Below are 23,017 nucleotides of genomic sequence, written 5' to 3'. Positions count from 1 at the left end.
CTCATACGCTCTTGAGATTTCACCTCGAGCCATGATTATATCTGGTCTCATGTGCATAGTACTCTCTACTCCACTCACTGAGTATTCATATACTCACTCCCCAGTTTGGTGTTTTTGATTGCAGGGCAGGTATTGTATAGAGAAGAGCAGGGTTAGAGATTGCCTGCTAGCTGTGCCGCTCCATAGTATAGTATAATGTAGATAGATGTTTATACCTTTTAGTGTATTATAAACCTTCTATTGTATATAGTGCATAGTTACAGTCATAGATCCTGATGTGGATATGGGTTTGACCATAGATGGATTAGGAAGCAGGTATATATATATGTGTGCAGATGAGTTATATGCCTGAGATGATGTATTGATATATATTGTCCAGGTTCATTATGTGACAGATTATATGATTGCTGCTCTGACAGGTAGTGTTGTTATATGTATTGAGATAATCCTGACAGGTCACTATAGGAAAAGTGATCATTTTGTGCATGCATCATGCCAAAATTTTTCAGAATTTATGGATGATTAATAGGTAGTAGGGTTCTACGTGGTGGCTGGTGGCCTTATGCCTACCCGCACCCTAGGACCGTCGCGGCGGCCCGCCGGAAACGGGGCGGGGGTCGTGACAAAGCTTGGTATCAGAGCAAAGGTTAAGAAAAGTCCTGTCAGAGCAATAGGGTGAGTCAGGATTAAGTATAAGATTATACTATGGAGCATAGGATTTTTTTTTATATGTTATTTTATGAGTCATTTATAATTCAGTAAAATATATTTGGGGATAAGACTTAAGAGTTCTTTTTTTTTAAACTCTTTTAGAGACATATAAAGAATACCTCCAAGGAGAGGACCTGCTCGTCCTGGAAGGAGGATGGAGCGAGATATAGCATTGGATGCGGGTTCTGCACATGTCGAGCCCCAAAGAGAAAAATCTCCTCCTGCTGATAGACAGAGGGTTAATGATCAAGGAGAGGTAGGAAGTAGAGATGCATTGATGGAACAGTTACTGACGGAGAATCAGGCTTTGAGAGAGTAGATTGCTCAAGGAAAACCTCCTGCCCCGTCAGTAGTATCCATCTCACCTCCTGTACCTGTGCCAAGAAGTTTGGCCAGGCGGGCTCTAGATGATGAGGAGATTACTGTACAGAAATTTCTTAGGCTCAGAACCCCGGAGTTTAAGGGGGAAGAAGGTGTAGATCCTTAGAGATTCCTGGAGGAGACTGAAAAGATGATACCGAGATTGCCCTGTTCTGATGCAAGGGCTATAGAACTTGTAGGGGATAGTATAGAAGTGAGATATGTGTATCCTACCTGTGTGGTAGAGATAGAAGGTAAAACACTCCCAATTTATTTGATTCCCAATACCACACCGAGCATAATATGAAGAGCAGATACACTCATCCCTTTGAGTAATCAGGTAATTTACTCTTTTAAATTCGAGGACGAATTTTATATAAGGAGGGGAGGATATAATAACCCCAAAAAATTTTTTATATAAAAAGGGATAGAATAGTCCTTTAAAATTGATATAAGGAGTGGAAGGGATCAAAAGATAATGGCATAGTTGTAGATACGTTGAAGTGGTAAGGGTAAAATTGGAAAGAAATCAAAAGTTAATGGCAAAACAGTAGATATATTGAAGTGTTAGGGGCAAAATGGGAATTTAATAATATTAAACAAAGGGTGAATAGTGCTTGATGTGACTTAATTGGAGGGTTTGAGTTGGTCTGGAATGAAACCGAGAGAGAGTAACAGAGAGGGAGAGTCAGAGACGCAGAGAGGAAAGAAAGAAGGAAAAAGAGAAGAAGAAGAAGAAGAAAGAAGAAGAGGAAGGCGATTCGAGGAAGAGAGGGATCCCGATTGCGCTTCCAGCTGAAGGAAAAAACGTAGATCTTCTTCTCCTCTACGCAAGGACCTCGATTTTCAAAAAGAAAAAGGTAAATATCCGTCTATATCTGGTCTTTTGATGATATTAGGTTATACAAAGGGTGGATGTAGTCTAGAGGAGTCGGATAAGGGTTGTAAAGGTGGTTAAAAGAGGAAGAATCGGATTTCGACAAATTTTTCCGGCACTACGAAAAAATTATGTCGAAGTCCTAACTTTGGTGAATTATTTTGGAGGTCAATCGGCCTCTGATGGTGATGCATGTTACCTTTTTGGAATTCTCTATGAGTGTAGAATGTTAGGTAAAAATTTCATCAAATTTGGAGTCTGGAAAGTGGATCAAACTTGGCATGAAGTAACCGGCTGTCTGTCCGGATTACTGTTCATCCGGGTGGAAAAATAGGGGATTTCATGCTATAATAGGGTATTAAGCCTAGATTAAGCTAAGGGGACCTTGTACTCATGCAAGGGAGTCCCTAATACACATAAATGGTGAGTTAATTAATTAAAAAGAAAAAGAAGAAAGAAAAAAAAAGATTTAGGGAACGGAGAAGTTGAATCAATTAAATTTCCCAATGTTATAATTGGCACGTAGATTATGACCCTTAATACAAGACTAAATGTATTGTAAATGCATGTCACAGTTGGGCAAGAAGCTAGGGAACAAGAGGAAGAAGTTCCCCACTGCCTGCTGTAGATTTTTGGAGGCGTATCAGGGCTGTGCCGGATTGACAGGTGAGTGGGAGTTTGTACTTTGCACTATGAGCATATTCCTTATTCATTTTCATGAATGTCGCCAAGTGTGAATTGATTCCACTTGAGCATATTGATTGATACTGTAGTATATTCCTCTATAATCTTGATTCTCCATGCTTGATTATTTTATACATGCATTTGAGGAAACATTGAGAGGAATTACAAGGGGTAGATGAGTAGTTAAATTGGTTCCAAATTGTGAAATGACTTCTTTTGTAAATTGATTTCATTTCCTCCATTTCAAAGACTTGTAGAGCCCTTCTCATGGTATATTGAGTTGCATTGCACACCCTTGACCCCTCACTCCCAACCCTGATGTTAGTTTATGATTGGGTCGGAGACGAGTGAGTGCTAGTCTTGATCATACTCCTTTTTAGTAGAGTATTAGAAGGGTGCATTATGGCATTTATGCATGGCTTGGCAGTATCTGCAGGACACCTATAGTCGATGGGGGTTGAACATCGGCCTGTGTGCACATAGTAGCCTTCTGGGTGGGCGGAACCCAGTCCCTTCCTAGGGGGGACACGGCCCTAGGCGTAGGATCGGCCAGTCCTACGACTTATATTCTGCTTGCCGCCGGACATAGTAAGACCCCGCGAGGTGCAGTATGGCTTTCCGCGGATGTAGAATTCCCGCGAGGTGCCGTTTAGTATATAGATGTGAGATGGATTTCTGTTCTGGATACTGGCCAGCATTTACATGATTAGTGTGGTATCTTATCCTGCATATGCATGTGACACTGGAGAGTTGTTGCTGGTTCGCCTGGGGCGTAAAACCCACCTTCCGACAGCTGTCTAGTGATGATTTACATATTGGTGTGGTGTCATATTCGATGTATGCATATGGCAGTAGGGAGTTGTTGCTGGTTCGCCTGGGGCATAAAACCCACCTCCCGATAGCTGTCTTGTTGATGATTCAGCCTATTGACACCTGATTTATATGATTCAGTACTATGACCTGTTGAGCATATTCATGTTATCATACATACTTATTTGATTATTCTATATATGCTCCAGATGAGTTGATTGGGATTGTGATGATTTACTTCTTATTTCTATGTTGAGTTATGTGTACCCTGTTCTTGACGACTGCTCATATGCTCTTGAGATTTCACCTCGAGCCATGATTATATTTGGTCTCATGTACATAGTACTCTCTACTCCACTCACTGAGTATTCATATACTCACTCCCCAGTTTGGTGTTTTTGATTGCAGGGCAGGTATTGTATAGAGAAGAGCAGGGTTAGAGATTGCCTGCTAGCTGTGCCGCTCCATAGTATAGTATAATGTAGATAGATGTTTATACCTTTTGGTGGATTATAAACCTTCTATTGTATATAGTGCATAGTTACAGTCATAGATCCTGATGTCGATATGGGTTTGACCATGGATGGATTAGGAAGCAGGTATATATATATATGTGTGCAGATGAGTTATATGCCTGAGATGATGTATTGATATATATTGTCCAGGTTCATTATGTAACAGATTATGTGATTGCTGCTCTGACAGGTAGTGTTGTTGTATGTATTGAGATAATTCTGACAGGTCACTATAGAAAAAGTGATCATTTTGTGCATGCATCATGCCAAAATTTTTCAGAATTTATGGATGATTAATAGGTAGTAGGGTTCTACGTGGTGGCTGGTGGCCTTATGCCTACCCGCACCCTAGGACCGTCGCGGCGGCCCGCCGAAAACGGGGCGGGGGTCGTGACAATTACAGCCGGTTGTTTTACAAGCTCACAACCTAACTTGTTGTTTTTATGAGATCACAACGAACTCGGTCGGTTTTCATAGGCTCACCGACTAGAACCAACCGATTGTTTTTCCGATGTGACAATCAAACCCAGTTGGTTTTTTCCGATTCACCAACCACAACCTTACACCGTTGGTTTTTCCTTTGGCTCACCAACAAATCTTAACCCCTTGATTCAATCCCTTGATTGAATCAAGTTTCAAGATATTAGAATAAGAGTTTAAAACAAATACAAGCTTCTTAAACAAGCAGATATAATAATGTAAACAAATAGAGTAAAGAGAAGAAGCCCTCAAACAAGTTTTGTAGATGAAGAAACTCGGCTTCTTCTTTACTTGATCCTCTTCTGATTTCGCACGAAGTAGAGGATCACTGAGGCAGCACACAGTTGGAGAGGAAGCCTTGGGATTCACTCAGATGCTCTTCTTCTCTCTTTTTTGCTTTGAATTGCCCTTTTGTGCTTTTGGAAGGTATATCTTGAAATCTTTTTGAAATCTCTTCCCTATGTGTTCTCTCCCACTTTCTTAACTTCTTTCCTTGCTCTCCTCTAGATTTTATAGCTTTGGATGACGTGGGAACAAAGATATAGCCGTTAGAGACAAAAATAGAGCTATTGTGATCCGTCTGCATATTCTGGTAATGTATCTATTGGGATCGGAGTCGACTCGCGCGATCTGGAGTCGACTCGATTGTTACTGGAGTCGACTCGCGCTTTACTGGAGACGACTCATCCACTGTTTCAGATTTGAATTAAAGTGCATGGCTTGTCCTAGGGTTGACTCGGACCAAACTGGGGTCGACTCGCCAACAGCTGGAGATGACTCGAGCACTTAGGGGTCGGCTTGTTCTCAGGAATCCAGAGAACCCATTTTCTGATTTTCTTCCTCGAGTCGACTCGGATTAACTTGGAGTCGACTCGGCTGACTTCGGGGTTGACTCCGGAATACTTAGAGTCGACTCGTTCACGGGGTCTCCAAAACTGATTCTCTGTCTTTTTGTCTCTTCCCTTTGGAGTCGACTCGGGACCATATAGAGTCGACTCGCTGACAGGGTATAGAATTCATCGTTCTATCTTTCTGTCTGTTCTCAGTCGGAGTCGACTCGGAGAGTCCCGGAGTCGACTCGAGCATTGTTCCTTGAAACTCCAGAGTACCAGAGTCGACTCTGAACTTTCAGGAGTCGACTCGAGGACTATTCTTTTGAATTTTTCTTTGAATTTGCTCCTCCAACTTGAATCCTTTGAACTTGAACCTTGGGCCAATGAAGTGTGGCTTTCTTTCAACTTTTTGAGAGCTTTTGAGGCCTTCTTCTATTCTTCCAACTTGTTATGTTCTTTGCAAAACAAATATCTTTCTTCTTGCAACACAAACATTAGTAATTATACTTCAAGGTTTTGTGATCATCAAAATCAATCTTTGGGTCAGCATCTAGTAACTTGAAGATTTAGCAGCGAAATTAAAGTTGCACAAATAAAGTAGTGAATAAGATGAGGAATCCAGTTAGAAATATGCAGTGGAAGAAGAGAGACAAGTCAGATACAAACACAAGGATATATAGTGGTTCGGTGCACTCCCAACACCTACATCCACTCCCCAAGCAAAGCTTGAGATTTCACTATAACGCAGCAGATTACAATCTGATTATTTTCTGGGCTTCCAATTAGAAATCCAGTTGGTTTTTTCAGGCAACCAATCAAAAATTTATCACCATTTGTTTTTCCGAGCTCACAAACAACCTAGTTGGTTTTCAGATAAACCAACTAAAAACTTTACACTGATTGTTTTTTCAGGCTCATAAACAACTCAGTTGGTTTTCAGATAAACCAACTAGAAACTTTATCTTTGTTGAATACTTCCGATTCAGCAACTTTCAATCAGGGCTTAGAAGTGCCTTTACAAGTTTCAGATGATGAAACTGTTACAGCAACAAATAAACCAAACAAAAGATTGCTGCAACTAGAAAACTAAGGCTTCATAACATATAAAATAAAGCAATAGAGGCAATGCTGAAGGCGATGATGTGAATCTCAATCTTGAACACCAACTCTTTTTGTTGTAATGGATGAGAGGCTTTGACTGATTTCCTTACAGGAGTAAATTTCAGAAGAGTGCCGGTGAGGATAATGAACTTTTTAGCTTTTTTCTTCTCTTTTTTTTTGGAAACTTTTCTTTCCTGATAGAATATTTCTCTCTTTTCTTATTATTTCTCTTCTAAGGTTCCCTTGAATTTATAGACGAGTTCTTTAAAGGGATTCAAATTTCTTTCCTGCCGTTCTGATGGGAATCTTTTCTGTTACAGTAAAAGATAAAAGTTGTTACTAAGTTTCCGTTGTGGTCCTAGCTGCACGGAGGTCGACTCACGTAATTTAGGGATCGACTCATGTTTATCCTAGGTCGGCACTTCAAAATATTGAGACGGCTTTTGCTGTTATAACTTCAAAGGGTCGACTCTTTAACCTCAAGGATCGACTCATCTTGTTCAGGAGTTGCCTCTTTAAACAAAAGGGTCGACTCATCCAATAATTTTTCAGGCCAACGCTGAAACTGAACTAGGGTCGACTTTTCAAACACAAGGGTCGACTCTTCCATGTCGGAAGTCGACTCATTTGGAACAAGGGTCGACTCTTCAAATTTTGTTTCAAGCGGTAAAAGCTCTCTGTTTAATTTGAACTATACAAGGGTCGACTCATATTTTGTGGGGGTCGACTCATTGACTATGCTACTTGGAGAAAACGTGCCAGAGTCAACTCAAACTTAGCCTTTTTGCTTAGGGGTCGACTCAAGTTTCTCAAACAAAAATTTTTAGACTTCATCTTTGATTTCCATGGATTGGATTAAAATCATTTTCCTTTTACAACATATCCAATAAAGTGTTCTTGAAGAATTAAGGATAATGATTTTGTAGTGCTTCATTTCTTCTGATTTTTCTTGACTTATAGAACTTCACAATTAAGCCAACATCATTAGTACACAACATTATCTCAAGTATTTTGTAATCATCAAAATTCATCCTTTAGGGTTGACACTTACTATGAGAGTGACCCATATAATGGTGAAAGGATGGAAGATAGCTTTATTGCCCAAGAAGACAACCCAAGAGGGGGGGTGAATTGGGTTTTAAGTAATTATTACAAATAAAAACTTAATGTGTAACTAATTAAACCTTATTGCAAGCGGATTAATTAGTTTACTAGATGTAGTGAATTAAGGGGATGGAAGAGACAATGAACCAATTACAAACACAAGAGGTTTTATAGTAGTTCGGAGCTAACCCTTGCTCCTACGTCCACTCCCTAAGCTTCACTTGGGAGTTCACTATAATCCCTCGGATTACAGCCGGTAGTTTTACAAGTTCACGACCCAACTTGTTGTTTTACGAGATCACAACGAACTCGGTCGATTTTTACAGGCTCACCGACTAAAACTACCTGATTGTTTTTCCGGGATCACAATCGAACCCTTACACCGTTGGTTTTACCCTTGGCTCACCAACCAACCTTAACACCCTTGATTCAATCCCCTGATTGAATCAAGTAAGAGAAACAGTTTGAAAAGAGTACAGGGATAGCTTCTTAAAAAGCAAATATGAATAATATGAATAAAGTAGAGTTAGAAGCCCTCAAACAGATTTTGGAAGGGGAAGAAGGGGCTTCTCGAACTCTGAGACTCCTCTTTGAGTGTGCTGAAGATTTGCTGTCAGAAGGGAAGCCTTGAATGCGAGGGAAAGAGTTTGTAGGATGGAGTTCAATGTACTTCTTCCTTCTTTCTCTTGTATTTACTCTTGAGAGCCTTTGGTAGGTGGAAATCACTTTTTCTTTGAATGAAATCTCTCTCTTGATGTCTATTACTGTTCACTCTGGCTATTTAAGCAGTCCACTTTGAAAACTAGCCGTTAGACACCAATTTGTGGCCGTTCTGCACAATCTGCAACTCCTGACAATGTGTCCGTTAGGATCGGAGTCGACTCGCTCGATCTGGAGTCGACTCAGCTGTTGCTGGAGTCGACTCATGCTTTACTGGAGACGACTCGCCCACTGTTCAGGATTTGAATTAAAGTGCTGTCCCGTTCTGGAGTCGACTCGGCCAAACTTGGAGTCGACTCGCCAGTATCCGGAGATGACTCGGCCCTCTGGCGACGACTCGTTCTCAGGATTCCAGAGATCTTTCTTTCAGGTTTACTCCCTCGAGTCGACTCGGATTCTCTTGGAGTCGACTCGGCTCTCAGAGACCGAAAAACTGATCTTCTGTCTTTGGAGTTGAACTGCCTCGGAGTCGACTCAGATCGTCTTGGAGTCGACTCGGCTCTCAGAGCCCAAAAACTGATCTTCTGTCTTTGGAGTTGAACTGCCTCGGAGTCGACTCGGATCGTCTTGGAGTCGACTCGGCTCTTAGAGCCCGAAGTTGGTTCTCTGTCTTTTAGTCTTGCTTTCCTCTGAGAGTCGACTCTTGCTTGTTTAGGAGTCGACTCCCCAACCGTTGGAGTCGACTCGAATTCTTCTGGAGTCGACTCGGTAACAGGGTCCAGAAACCACTTCTCTGTCTTTCTGTCTGTTACTCCTTGGAGTCGACTCAGAACTATCAGGAGTCGACTCGGTAAGCATCAGAGTCGACTCGAAGTCTTCAGGAGTCGACTCGGTGATAGGGTCTGAGATTCATCTTTCTGTCCTGCTGTCTGTTCTCAGTCGGAGTCGACTCGCAGTGTGCCGGAGTCGACTCGAGCCTGTGCCAGAACATCTGAAACACTTGGAGTCGACTCGAAATCCTCCGAAGTCGACTCGAGTTTCAGCCTTTGACTTAAGCTAATTTCCACATGCACTCAAAAGAAGATTCTCACAAATTTTGCCTGAGATACTGGATTGAATTCATTAGTATAATATAAAATATACTCAAATGCTTTGGTCTCATCAAAATCAAATTGGGGTATTATCAATCACTCCACAAGCTCCACTAGAACTAGTATGTAAATAAATTGGGATAAGATCAGATGCCAGCAGAACAACCATTGAAACAAATTTAGTGGATACCGAAAAGATAGAGAGTAATGAACAAGATGACTATGATGATATGGATGACGATGATTGAATGTCCACTTTTTGACTTCTATTTGTAATTAGGAAATAGCTTAGTTGATGCATGTCATATCAGATGATCTTTGTAAAGTTGTCATAAACATATTGATAACTATTTCAAGAATAGCTTTGTTATACATGAGTATGTATGGATGTATTATAAATGCAAGTGGTTTTCATACTGCAAGAGTATTATTCTTTATAATATTGTACAAGTGGCTTTTATACTGCAGGAGCATTATATTCTTGACTATCCAACTATAATTTGTATCTACAATATTTGTTTAATTTCTAGTTCAATGATCTTTCTATTGTATCCCAAAAAATTCTCATAAACTTTGGTATGCTTTTTTCATTTTAGGATTGTTCACACATTTACTAGGATACACAAACATCAGAATAACATAGTAGCAAGTTCAGTACTTGGTAGATACTTCCAATAATAGTATAATACTACATATGCAAGGTCCGACCATCATCAACGGCCCTCATCAAGTCAGCCGCCTCCATCAAGCTCCACTTCTTTGGCCTCATATGCTCATGCAGGTTTCTAATTTATATTATATATCATTTCTAAGAAATGTGACATTTAGTGAGCTAATTTATTTTGTAACTTTATCTTAGAGTATTGTTAGGAGATGGAATGGTATGAAGAATAGAGCTGGAGGAATAAAACAGCAAGCAAAACACAAGAATATATACACCAGATTTTTAATGTGGTTCACCCCAAGTTTGGGCTACGTCCACGAAGATCCCGCTGATACTTTTCTATTCGTTGAGAAGAGTACAAAACAGAGGAAGAAAAGGAACCAGGGAAGAAACAATTTACTTTCCAAAGAAGACAACTCAAGAACTCACATTCTTAATCTCTTCTTTTCCCTCTACAGTGCACTCCCAAGCCCCACAAATTAGGAAGAAGGAACTCCCATATGCTCACCGCACGAAAGAGGAAGAAGCCCTCGTCATTGTTCTCATCACCTATTTTGAAACAGGTTGTTCCTCTGTTATGTTGTAGAACCCACATACATCGGCATCCCCATGTAACTTTATCGCATTCTATTAAGAAGATAAGGTCTTCTACCATGATTTCATTGGCATGGCGACACATGGCATGAAAGATTAGTAGGATGGAGTTGGATACGGCTCCACTGCTTAACAAATCTCCCACTTGGAGATGTGATCAAAAACTCTTCAAACAACGTCTTCATCTTAAGCATAATGCTTGTGAACATGAGCCTCAACATATATCATAGCTCAATCAAGCGGGATCTCAATTCCGTCTTCAGTGTGAAAGACCAATAGAAGCTGAGCATGCCTTCAGCTTCTCAATTGTAACTACCTTGGTTAACATATCTGTAGAATTTTTGCTAGTATAGATCTTCATAAAAATAAACTGACCATCCTCCAGAAGAGAGTGGATAAAATGATACCTGATGTCTATATGCTTCGTCTTGTATTGAAATGCTAAATTCCTTACAAGATAAATCGCACTCTGACTAACACTGTCTAATTTAACATCTTTTTGCGGATTTTCCAATTTTGTCATCAGGTTCTTAAGCCATATTAGCTCCTTACATGCTTCCGTTGCTGCAACATACTCGGCCTCTGTAATGGATAAAGCAAATATCTTCTGCAGCTTTGAAGCCTAACTGACTGATGCACTGCTCAAAGTAAACACATAACGTGTGGTGCTTTTACTGCTATCCATATCACCTGCAAGATCTGAGTCCACGAACCCCTGAAGCCTGATCTCTGAGCCTCCATACCATAATCCATGATCAGTAGTACCTCTCAAATACCTGAGAATCCACTTGATAGCTTCCCAATGAGCCTTGCCTGGATTGTCCATAAACCAGCTAACTACTCCCATTGCATATGCAATATCTGGTCTCGTGCACACCATAGCATACACAAGACTGCCGACATACGGTACTTCCTTCATGTAAGCCCTATCATCTAGAGTTTTTGCACATTGATTCTTGCTAAGCTTGAAGTGACTAGTCAACAGAGTGCTAACTGGTTTTGCCTTTTTCATATTAAACCTCTGTAGGATCTTCTCAACATAGCGCTCTTGTGACAACTTTAGCTTTTTGTTTGCTCTGTCGCTAGTAATTCTCATGCCAAGAATTTATTAGGCTGGACCCAAAACTTTCATAGCAAACTCATGTGATAACTCTTTTTTGAGATTCTGGATCTCCTCCATGTTTGATCCTACAATAAGCATATCATCCACATACAAAAACAGTATAATATAAGAGTCATTAAATTTTTTAACAAAACAACAGTGGTCAACATTGCATCTGGTGTAACCGTGCATAGATATAAACTTGTCAACTTTCAAATACTACTATCTAGGAGCTTGCTTCAAACCATACATGCTCTTCTTGAGCCTACACACCATCTCCTCTTTTCCTAGAGTTTCAAAATCTTCTGGTTGATGGATATAAATTTTCTTCTCTAAATCATCATGGAGGAATGTAGTTTTCCCATCTAACTGCTCAAGATGCAAATCCTCTGATGCTACCAAACTCAATATAGATCTAATAGTAGTCAATTTAACAACAGGAGCAAAAATCTCAGTGTAATCTATACCTGCATTCTGCTGAAAATCTTTTACAACCAATCGGCCTTGTACCTCTTGGTGCCATCTTGTTCTTCTTTCAGCCTGTAAACCCACTTGTTATGAAGGGCTTTCTTTGCTGCAGGCAACTGAGCCAAATCCCAAGTTTGGTTTGTCATCAAGGAGTCCATCTCCTCATTCATAACCTTCTGCCAAGCTGTGGTGCTATCAACTTGAAAAACCTCTTCAAAACACTGTGGTTCACCATTGTCAGTCAACAATAAATAATGTAGAGAAGGAGAATAACGACTAGGAGCTTTAACAGTTCTAGTAGACCTCCTAACAGCAATAGGAGTTTCTTGTTCTGTAAGTACTACTCTATTCTCTTAACTTTTCTTTCCATATTTCTTAGAGATCTCCTCAATCTCTACATACTCCTTTCTATTTTGCTGATTAGATCTGTCTTTATACATCACATTTTCATTAAATATGACATCTTTGCTTCTAATGACTTTCCTATTCTCTTCATCCCAGAAGCGATACCCAAAGTTATGCTGTCCATATCCAATGAAAATACATTTCCTAGACTTTGTATCCAATTTGTTTCTACTTGTAGAATCCTCATGAACATAAGAAATGCAGCCAAAAGTTCTTAGGTGTGATAAATTTACCTCCTTGCCAGTCCATGCTTCCTCTGGTAATCCTCTATCCAATGAAACTGAGGGTCCTCTGTTTATCAAATATGTAGCAATGTTCACCGTATTGGCCCAAAACTATTTAGGCAGCCCAGCATGCAGTCTCATGCTCTTGGCATGCTCCATAATAGTGCGGTTCATGCACTCAGCTACACCATTCTGCTGTGGTGTTCCTGAAACTGTCTTCTCTCGCCTGATCCCATTAATAGCGTAGTACTCCTCAACTCTGCTGCAATACTCTTCTCCATTGTCTGACTTTAAGCACTTCAGCTTTAGATCTGTTTCATTCTCAATAAGAGCTCTCCACTTTTTGAAGACATCAAATACATCATATTTATTTTTAGGAAATAAACCCATAGTTTTCTTGTAGCATTATCTATGAAAGTGACAAAATATGAAGAACCACCAAATAAGCATACCTGGGTTGGTCCAAAGACATCAGTATGGACCAACTCCAACTTCTGTGACCGTCGAGGTCGTCTCTATTTCAAGAAGCTCACATTCTTCTGTTTTTCAAAGATGTAATCTTCACAAAACTCTAGATCCACTGATTGAGCCCGAGAGTTTTCCTTTGGAATGCATGATCTTCATTTCCTTCTTGCTCATATGTCCAAGTCTATAATGTCATAATGTTGAATCTATGCTTGACTCTGCAACTGAGATGGAACTCACAGTGCCCTCTGTCAAATAGAGCGTGCCCTCTTTCTTACCACGAGCAACCATCATAGATCCTTTAATGATCTTCCAAGAGTCACCAACAAATGAAGTAACATAGCCTGCAATAGCAAGATGTCCACCATATATAAGATTTCTTTTAAGATTGGGCACATGTCTTACATCTGTCAGCTTCAAGATTGAACTACTCGCCATATTTATCTGTATATCTTCTTTGCCAATGATGTTACAAGGCTCTCCATCTCCAAGGTAGACATGTCTAAAATCTCCTTGGGCATAATGTGGTAAGGATGTCTTTCTATGCAGTAGCATGAAAAGAGGCGCCAAAATCCATAACATATGATTCGGCCTGCACATCTAAAGATAAAAGTAAGGCATCAGTATCAGAAATTTCAACAACATTTGCCGAAGAACTAGTTTCCTGTGTAGTGCTCTATGTCTTATCCTTGTAGGCCTTGCAGAAGCGCCTAATATGCCCCTTCTTGCCACAGTGCCAGCAACCATCTCCTTTGTCTTTGGTAAACCTTGATTTGCTTCTTCTTGACTTCGATCTACCATGATTCTTTGACTTATAATGCGACCGACCTCTACCCTCCACATGTAGAGTTGTCCCTGATGCTTCACCGGAGGCTTTTCTTCTGATCTCCTCGCTGAGTAGAACACCAACATCATCATACTTCATATTAGATGATCCAAAGGAGTTGCTTAAGGCCATGACCAGCCTGTTCCAGCTTTCTGGCAGGGAGGATAAGATCAACAGAGCTCGGATCTCGTCATCGAAGTTGATGCCGACCGAGTTCAACTGACTGGTGATTGTATTGAACTCATTCAGATGTTCAGCAACACTCCCGTTTTCAGCCATCTTCATATCGAACAGCTTCTTCATCAAAAACACCTTGTTTGATGCCGACGGCTTCTCGTACATCCTTGCCAATGTGCTCATGAGATCCGTTGTAGTCTTCTCATTTGATATGTTGAATGCAACAGATGCCGCCAAGGAGAGGCGAATCGTCCCGAGGGCCTTTCGATCTAGGATCTCCCACTCATCGTCAGTCATATCTATTGGCTTTTTAGTTTTTCCTCCAAGCGGAAGATAAAGATCCTTCTGATAAAGGTAATCTTCAATCTACATCTTCCACAGCCTGAAGTTCATCCCGCTGAACTTCTCTATTGTCAGCTTTCCATCATCCATTGCTCCCACTTGAATCACAAAAAATGCTGTTCTAAAGAAAAGAACAAGGCTTTCCCACGAACAGGGTTTTCCTAAGGAAAAGAACAAGGCTTTCCCACAAATACAGCTCTGATACCAATTGTTAGGAGATGGAATGGAATGAAGAATAGAGCTGGAGGAATAAAACAGCAAGCAAAACACAAGAATATACCAGATTTTTAACGTGGTTCATCCCAAGTTTGGGCTACGTCCATGAAAATCCCGCCGATGCTTTTCTATTCGTTGACAAAAGTACAAAACAGATGAAGAAAAGGAACCAGGGAAGAAACAACTTACTTCCTAAAGAAGACAACCCAAGAACTCAAGTTCTTAATTTCTTGTTTTCCCTCTATAGTGCACTCACAAACCCTACAAATCAGGAAGAAGGAACTCTCATTTGCTCACCGCACGAAAGAGGAAGAAGCCCTCGTCATTGTTCTCATCACCTATTCTAAAACAGGTTGTTCCTCTGTTCTGTTGCAGAACCCACACACATCGGCATCCCCACATAACTTCATCGCATTCTATTAAGAAGATAAGGTCTTCTACCATGATTTCAATAGCATGGCGACACGTGGCATGAAAAATTAGTAGGATGGAGTTGGATACGGCTCCACTGCTTAACAAGTACTAACTTGAATCAACATCAAGCCTCATCGAGTCAATTGCCCCCATCAAGCTTCACTCCTTTGGCCTCACGTGCTCATGCATGTTTCTAATTTATATTGAATATCATTTTTAAGAAATGTTAATTTTAGTGAGCTAATTTATTTTGTAACTTTATCACAGAGCCCACTAACTTGAATCAGCATCAAAATTCATCGTGTCACCGGCCCCCATCAAGCTCCACTACTTTGGCCTCATGCTTATGAAGGTATCTAATTTATATTGAATATCATTTCTAGGAATTATTACATTTAGTTAGCTAATTTATTCAGTAACTTTCTTATAGAGCCCACAAACTTGAATCAGCATCAAGCCTGATTGGCCTTATCGCATTCCACTGATCCTCTGCCATCTCACACATCCAAAGGTATAAATGCATATTTCGTTTATGTTCCCTATATGTTGCTTAACTAAAATGGGCATCCAAGTGAAAAAAGTGATTTTTTTATGAATTTTGAAATCTGCTGATTCTTTTCTCGGTGAAATTTGAACTTGTTGATGCCTAAGATGTGTCATCTTAATGTTTTAGTACATGTATTTAGAGGACTATCAACTGATTCACAGTCCACAATTAGCTCTTGTTCTATTTAATTCTAGGCTCAACCAAGCTTAAAGAGGCCTTCTATAGAGGATATTTCTTGAACGTCTTTAGTTGAAGAGATCGACTATCTTTAGTTTGGAACATGGTTCAACCGCATATGGTTCAACCAAAAGAATATACTAGTACCATGTTCCACTAGAAGCAGACATCTTTTAGTAAATTTTAAGTATTCAAATGATTTGCAGTCCAAATATTCATGAGTTGTTTAATCAGAGCTCATGTCAAGTTTTGATAATTTGGTTTAGTTCAATGGAGCTACAATAAGTCAATTTTAGTATTTTAGATGCACTTGCTGCTCTGTGCAACCATCCAATCTAAAGGCTTACTGGCTTCTGATAACAGAAACAAGAATAGGAGTGCAATGGCACGGTGCAGTTGATAACAGGAATAGGAGTGCAATAACACGGCACAACATATTTTGCACTAGTGTGGCACGGTATGCCGGCACGGCATTGTTTCTTCTTTATCCAAAAATTAGGAGCATCAAATTTGTTAGAAGTATGGCGTGAAAGTTTTGAGTTCAGATTGCTATGTTTGACTGGATCTTGGTGACCTGAGATTGTCTGTACTACATCTGTTGTTGAATTTCAATGGCACAAATTTTTAATACGACTTATGTTTGTTGTATCATTAGATGAAACACAATCTCTGTGTCATGTAGTCATTGTTGCAATCTGGTTTATATTTAACTGACTCTTCTATTTTTATTTGATAGTTACTTCTGCTCTTGTATCCATGTTGGTCGTCATGAGTGTTTTTATTCAAATTAAGCTTTAGATTGTGCCGAAAAGTGAAAAACAAAAAACCATCTAATATGGCCTTATGCTTCCATGTTTATTGAATAAACATCACATGTAATCTCCAGAAGAAGTCAAACTTCGGTACTTCATAAGACTCCAATAATCCATACCATCCTTTTTCTTGTTCTCTTTTCCCAGGAAGTCCATACCATTCAATTGACCCAGCGCACTTTGAAGACGTTTAGAATCTATACCCATTAAAGAACTTAAGAGTTTTTATTTTATATTATTTTATTTTGGAGTCAAATATATATCGATTAAAATTTAAAAGGAGTTTGACACACCATCCCTCCATTCTCAAAACAGCATCAAAATAAATCTCTTTACTTGTAGAAATATATTTAAGATTTCTTTTTTTGTTAATAGGACAATATAGTCCTCCTTGTCCAATTAATGAGCAGCTTTATTGATCTTTTTATGTTAATCAGATGATTATAATCATAATAATATATTCCGAAAGTATAAAAACTTCATAGTATGATTATGGTTACAATATGGTTATAAAATTACATCAATCCAACTACTCGCCTCATCCTATCTATCGAATTCCCAGGTCAGGCACAACTACCACCCTTTTAAAGATACTCTTCCGCTCCCCATTCTTATAGTCCACGTTGGTAAACTTTTGGATTACTCCCTAAGCTAATGAGGTCGGAAAATAGTGGTATAGAATCATGCGTTCCAACTCTATTTATAATGTTACGACGAACAAAGTACAACAAAAAGTCAAAAACTTCAACATCTAGACTTGGCAGGCACGGAACCCAAAACCTAAACGGTCAAGAAGACGAGAAGAAGCATGGGTCCCCGCGCACAGAATCACCATGATTAAGAGAAGCCCGTGAGTGCAACAAAAGACAGAGCCAGCGCCACGAACGCCATGGGTCGGGCCTCCCTGACCACGGCCGGAGTTGTGCGTTTTGCCGCCGGTAGCAGCAGGAGTGCTAACCCAAGAACCCAAAGCACGTAGGCCGTGAGAAGACACGACCTAGAAATGGGCTTGGAGGCCTCACCGGTGACGGAGATGATGCGAGAGGCCGAAGCTACCATCAACAGAAGTCCGATTCGTGACGAAAATTTGAGCATTTTGGCGAGTTTGCATTTACCTCCGCTGCTACCAACTGCGAGCAAACTATGCCGTATTCTTTGCTTTTGTTTTTGGGATACCGCGTGCATATATATTTATAGCTTTTTTGGGGCCATTCTTGTGGTAGAGAGGTACGCGGGCCCCGCAGCACAACCCAACACGCCATATCCCTCTGTACCGTTAGATCCATTCCGGTATTCCACGTGGCTGTCATCGGAGGTCCAGCGGATTCCGCTGCGGAAGGTGCAACGAAGCTTCCGGCCCCGCGAGAAGCTTCCGGGAAGTTGCCGTCATCGCCGAGTCACCTCGATCTGACGTGTCCTTTGACCGCCAAAAGGACTTATCTTGGGCCTAGACCTAATTAATGCAGCCCGGCTTATGAAAACATTAGTTTGGGTTGGGTTTTGTAATATCTTGGGCCGGCCCATGAGGCTACACTTCGTTGGCTTGTAGCCGTCTCTTTTTGATTTTACTTTCTTCCGAGTTCCCCTCGCGTTTTTTTCATGGTTGTGACCTCCATCCGACAGTTCAATTCATCCACGTAGAAGGGATGTGTCTGCTTTAGTTGCAGACGTTTAAGTGTATTCACGGAATTATAACTCTCCTTTTTGTGCTCAATTTCTGATACCTCCTTAATCAATACATGTTTATTTGCCAATATATAACAGTACTGGAATGATCTGAGTTTGAGGGAGAAAAAAAAATGTAAACCAACCATTTCCCATCAGCTTGTGATTAGCTTTGGTTTCAAATATGAAAGTGATGACAGACAACTGATCATATTATATTTGGGAGATAAAAGAACATAAGGACTCAAGAAATCAATAACCTTGTAACCAAGACACTCTCATCAAACCTCTCATACAGTTTCGATCATATACAGAGTTGTATTTGACTTAAGCATCGGACGGTTCCCCGTAAGACATGCTCTAGTAGGTGGACTTTTTCATTTTTATTATTTCAAGTTAGAGTCAACGTCGAAGTGCCGGCCAAAGCCGTTCCACTACCGTCCAACACCAATTCGTAGGTGCTCGGCGTTGGGATCATCGCTGATCAAGCATAGTAGCCACCAAACCATTTTAGCGGAAGCATGCAGCAACCCTATCTGATCTCTTCGATCTGAAGGGTAGATGAGCTAAGATATTCAGCACCCCATCAACTCGGTGCTTGGTCGGACTGGTTCCCAGCAACAATAGATTGGCGCTAAAGAAAGGATCCAATAAGTCGGGCGAGTTTCTTTAATGACCACCGATGAAAGCGCCTTCAAGTATAACAGGTCGAGTGCGCAATTTCCGACCCTGAGGAGGCAACACCTCCATCTTGAACTGATCTATCAAAGTCGGGATAGCCTAGGTGTACAAGTTGGGATAGCCATTCTACTACCCTTAGGAGGCTACAGCTCTATCCTGAATCAGCTCTCGCACCGAAAATCTGGCAAGCTAATCAATCTTTCATGGTTGGGATGGCCCGGGTGCACAGGCCGGATGAGCCAATCCACGGCCCCAAAGAGGCAACAACTCTGTCCTGAACTGGCCCTCATGCTAATGACCTGGAGCGCTAATCAATCTCTCAAGATTGACATGACCCGGGTAAACAAGTTGGGCGAGCCATTACACACACTCGAGGAGGCAATACATCCATCTTGAATCGGACCTCGTGTCGAAGACCTAGTGAAACAACCGATCTCTCAAGATTAGGATGGCCTAGCTGGAGACGACTACTTCTAAATAATTGTGAAGTTGATTAAATCCCTCCATCAAGTGAATGCAATGAAACTTGCTAACTACAACACAATCCTCGACTTTTAGTGGCTCGGCCCGGGGGGGGGGGGGCAACAGGACACCATAACTTGCTAACGAGTTTATCTAACATATGGGTATTCACTCAAAGTAGTTTGAAGTTTAGATCTTTGTCTTCATTCAAGTGCATCCGAGAATGGGGCTCTAATTTTATTCTTCAACCTCTCTTTATATAGGATAAGAGGTTGAAAAAATAAGGACTCTTACAATCAAAAATTTAGAACTCCTTCTAAACATGGACTCTTTTAAATTAATTCAAACATTTGGCTCAATCAAAAGATAAACTACCTAAGACTCCCAAGTAAACTTGGACTCCTTATTTCTTGCGCACGCCCCATGAAGAGCTTCGCGCATGCTATAAGGAGTCTTCTCGCACACCTTGGTTTCATCCTAATTCAGACTTTGCAATAGGTCAATAAGTAGACAACTAAGACTCTTTCTAACTTTAGACTGAAAATTTTAAACTCAATGTAACATTGGGCACGCCTAATGTTGAACCTAAACTTCTTAACTCAAGACTCCTAATCAACTTGGACTCTTTAATTGACACATGACTAAAAGTCCAAATTAGTTAGGACTCTTTCACACGACACATAAAACTTTTACAAGGACTTCAAATAAATTAGGACTCTTCAACGCTTCTTGGACTCAATGTAATTGTGTATTAAAATACTAAGACCCGATGTAACTAGACATGCCTACGGATGAGAACTCAATTTTCACGCACGTCTCCATACTTAGGCTCATGCTCCTGCATCAATAGAAATATAATATTATAACCTTGCCCTTTTTGAGTTACCCTACATCTAAATAGACAAAATCATTTCATTTTATAAAAAAATACATAACTTGACTGGGGTTGTATATGAACATATATATTGAATATGGTTTTAGAATGAGAAATAAAATTGTTGTGTAATTAGAGGAACTAAAATCATATGTACATACATTAAGATGAGTACATTTGTACTAAATATTTGATTAGAATTCCCTTTAGGCAGGCAAGTCATGAAAGAAATAAGAGTTATTTCCAACAGTAAAGTGGACTTCATATGTATTTCCTTTTACCCCCTCTAGTTTATTTCTCCTACTTTCCCTTTCCTTGGTATCCATGTTTAGATTTTATCCATGCATCTTATGATAAGTAATTAGATCACTTCATCTTCCTCCATTGATCTTTCTTTTATGCATATAAGATACGCATGCGAGACCATGCATGAACATTATAGATTCCATGAATATTAGTCAAAATTGTAATACCTATTGAAAAAAAAAATTGTATTATCTATTGTGGAAAATTATGAGTTTTCTTTAGGTATCTAGCTAACCTACTAGTTCACTTTGTCATAAATGACAAGCATATAGCATATTTTAGAAGCATAAAATCAAATAAAAGAAGCATATATGATATTTAAAAAGTAGGGCTAATAAGAATGCAAAAATTAAATGTGTAATTGGACACCTAGTGGGATGTAGCAATATGGTGACTTGAAGAAGCTGGGTGATTTTGGAGCGATGTCTCATCATTATCACTAGAGGCATCAAAATCCTATATTGAATAAAAAGTTAAGGTTAAATTATACATTAAAATTAGATAATTAAGAAAATATTTGCTAAAAGTAAATATACTTGTCTAATATGAGAAGTTGTAGCATGTATACCAGCCTCAATCTACCTGCCTTGAATAAATGCTACCAATGCCTTTAAATCTAGTAACTGAATATTCACATTAGCATTCTCTTGTTGAATAGGTTGCAGTTTTCTTTAAGTTTATGAACATCATTAGCAGTGTCTATTTGCATTTTTGTGATTTCCACACAAATTCTTTTCCCAAAGATCAGTAGAGGAAATGCACAATCCATATGTCTTAACATGCCCATGTTTCTCCTTGCCAAAGACTTGAGAGAATACGTTTAGGATGACATTATACTCAGATTTCGATTGTAGATTGGCAAGCCTTTCAAGCTCAGTCTACAGTGATGGTCATATAAATCTTAATTAGTAAATTAGTAAATTAAATAGGGTAACCTTTTGATTATTGCATTGTGTACAAACAATTTTCTCTACTAATTCCACATCCACAAGAGTCCCATCTTTTTTGTGTTCATATGTTTCAATGAAAACTTCAGCACTTGTTGGTTCCTTCGAATCAGGCCTTCTTTCCCACTTTACACATTTAACAAATGGGTATGAAAACAATATAACTTAAGAAAAAATTTAATATGAAAATTGATGAGAGCACAAAAGTGCAATCATCATACCATCTTAATTAGTATTATAGCTAATCATTAATGATAAAATTAACTAATTAACGTTGTATTTGTGTTTGAGTGCAAGTAATCCAAGAGACCCAATAACATTGGGCTTGAGCTCAGCTCATCCCAGCGTTCCAGCCGCAGCCAAATCCTTTCGCGATCTGATTCCTCCCGCAGTGCATCACGGTCGTCCATCCTCCAAGTGATCCCGCAACGTCCCAGCTCCAAGCCGTGATCGGAATCCCAGCGGCCATCGTCCGGATCCACCTCCCAAGTGTCCAGCTTGCATCTCCTCCGACCCAGCAATCTCCCAACGCCCATCAAGCCGTGATCGGCTCCTCCCAGCATCCGTAGCTCCATTCCGTCGATCCCACGGTGCCCTCCAAGTGATCACGCGGCCCCGAGTCTGTGATCAACGTCCCAGCTGCTTGTGAAGCCCCGTTGATCGCGTCTGCCTTCTTCTTCCATCCTGAAACTCCAGCACCCCAGCCATTCCGTGATCAGCGTCCCTCTTCCGTGATGCAGCAGCGCATGATCCTCCCGGCTTCTTCCGCTCGACCCAACGCATTCACAGCAGCCTCCAACGCCCGATTGCAAGTTCCCGATCGTCAGTCTAGCGTGGATGGATCTGACTAGGAAAGTGAATCCGACCGGGCTTTCATCTCGAAAAAGGATGGGCGGGCTTTGCAGCCGCTTCCTTCCGCGATCCATCCCAGCATCAGCGCCCCTGCATCGCGTTTCTTCCCAGATCAGCCATCCGTGAAGGAAGCCCCAGCAATTCCATGAAGGAAGCCCCAGCAATTCCGTGATCCAAGCAGCATCCCAGCCTCCACCGCATCCGCCCTCTCCTTCCTCCCATAATCCAGCCATCCACGTGCTTGCTGAGGACAGGGCCGGCCCGAGCCTTAGGCGACTGAGGCAGTCGCCTAAGGCCCCGGGCCAATGGAAGGCCCCGGGAGGCTGACCAAAAGGAAGCAAAGGCCCCATATAAACGGGATCAGGAGCTGGCTACGAATCTTCCCCCCTCCATCAGTGGAGAGTTTCCTGGCCTGCAGAGGGGCAATTTGGAAGTTGGGGACAGTAGTTTTGTTTTGGGTGGGGGGGGGAGAGAGAGAGAGAGAGAGAGAGAGAGAGAGAGAGAGAGAGAGGAGGGATTTGGTTGGCTTGATAGACGCCTGAAGCCACTCTTACCTTTCATCCCTTCTCTT

The sequence above is a fragment of the Phoenix dactylifera genome, chromosome 14 (genome assembly GCF_051530095.1).
Source record: "Phoenix dactylifera cultivar Ajwa chromosome 14, Ajwa_hap1_PhDact_Kaust_v1.1, whole genome shotgun sequence".
In the NCBI taxonomy this organism is placed as follows: domain Eukaryota; kingdom Viridiplantae; phylum Streptophyta; class Magnoliopsida; order Arecales; family Arecaceae; genus Phoenix; species Phoenix dactylifera.
The sequence above is the reverse complement of the archived record's forward strand: the minus strand, read 5'-3'. Positions refer to the sequence as shown.